The sequence below is a fragment of the Triticum dicoccoides genome, chromosome 2B (assembly GCF_002162155.2).
Source record: "Triticum dicoccoides isolate Atlit2015 ecotype Zavitan chromosome 2B, WEW_v2.0, whole genome shotgun sequence".
In the NCBI taxonomy this organism is placed as follows: domain Eukaryota; kingdom Viridiplantae; phylum Streptophyta; class Magnoliopsida; order Poales; family Poaceae; genus Triticum; species Triticum dicoccoides.
Window position 1 is genome coordinate 792,943,723 of NC_041383.1, and position 1,912 is coordinate 792,945,634.

Genomic DNA, 1,912 nt, shown 5'->3' on the forward strand with positions numbered 1-1,912 from the left:
ATGCTTAGTTGAACTAATTGAATTAATATAACTAGTTTATTTTTAGTAAATGCTTAGTTGAACTAGTTGAATTAATATACAGAACTAGTTTATTTTTAGTAAATGCTTACTTTGAACTAGTTGAATTAATATAACTAGTTTATTTTTAGTAAATGTTTAGTTGAACTAGTTGAATTAATATATAGAACTAGTTTATTTTTAGTAAATGCTTAGTTGAACTAATAGAATTAATATAACTAGTTTATTTTTAGTAAATGCCTAGTTGAATTAATAGAAGTAGTTGAATTAATTGAATTAGTAAGTGTTTAATGTTTCACTACTAGGAAAAGGGCTATATATGGAAATGACACTAATGGCGCACCAGACAAGTGGTGCGCCATTAGTATATACTAATGGCGCACCGCCCTCTGATGCGCCATTAGTGTTGAAACTAGTAATGGCGCACCCTGACCACGGTGCGCCATTAGTACCAATTTTTTTTTGAACTAGTGCGCCTGTCCAAACATACTAATGGCGCATCCCCTGGTGGTGCGCCATTACTAGTTGTAACTAGTAATGGCGCACCATCCAGGAGGTGCGCCACTAATGTTATTTTTTTATTATTGCTTTTATTCCTTTTTTTGCAAAAGTTCTAATGGCGCACCGCCAAGGGGTGCGCCATTAGTAACCTGGATTACTAATGGCGCATTTGTTGCTGGTGCGCCATTAGTAAGTGGGCAGCAACAAGATATTTTGGACAGCCTCTCCTCCCACACTCACTTTCTCCCCACTTCATTCTCTCCACCGCCTCCTCCTTGTCTCGGGTGCCTCCTCTTTTTCACCTCATTTCCACCATAGATTCATTCAAATTAAGTGGTTAAGTTACCTTGTTTTGCTAGGTAAGTAAGGGGGGAAGCTATATTTATGTTGTTCTCCCTACAAACAATGTGCACATGCACTTTTTATGGCCTAGCTAGATCTATGTATGTTCGTGGTGTTGCATATGTTTGTGGTGTTGCATATGTGTTTGTGTTTGGAGGTGTACCGGTATTTGAAATGCGATAGTTGCCAATATTTTGCCGGAATGTTGATTCATTTCCGTTTCGGCGAGAATTTTGGCATTAAGCATTCTTTTTGGTCCTATTTTTAGGGAAAGTCATGCCAAATTTTTTCTTTGTTCTAAAATATCGTTTTGCTCTACCCTGCAGACGACCATGGTCCGCACGATGACCGAAGGCATCGTGAATAGGTTTTTGAGGTCCGCGAAGGCCGAGATGCTTCAAAAGAACGAGACGGAGATAAGATGTCCGTGTCGAAGATGCAAGCTGAATAGCCTTATTGCGGACCCGGATTCCGGGCAGGTGCGGGACCACCTGCTCTTGCGTGGTTTCATGGATGGCTATCGGTGGCAAGGTGATGATGATGACTACGAAGTCGTTCATGGGGGCCGGGCAAGAAATGAGGAAGGGCAGCAAGATAACCACCGCGGCTCGGGGGGGCGAGAAGACGAAGAATCCCCAGGAGATGATCACGATGGTGATGCTGTACACAGTCATCATGTAGAAGATGCAGGACATGATGATGATGCCGGCGGAGCAGACGACGTTGGACCATCGATGGGCTGGGTGCAGGACCCTCATATTCAAGAGCTGCTTCTCAAGCAGACGGATAACGCAAGAGCTGCCGCCCGAGAGAAAGCCAAGATGGATCAACTTGAGTTAGACGCGGTTACTCCGTTGTATGAAGGATGCAGGCCCGAGGATACCCGCCTGAAAGTAACGCTCATGGCTCTGGAGATGAAGGTAAAACACAAAATGACCGACGCATGCTTCGACGAGAACATGTCATTCTGGCACGAACGTCTTCCCAAGGGGAACAAGTGCCCGACCAGTTTGGAGGAGGCAAAGAAAATCGTGTGTCCTCTGGATTTACC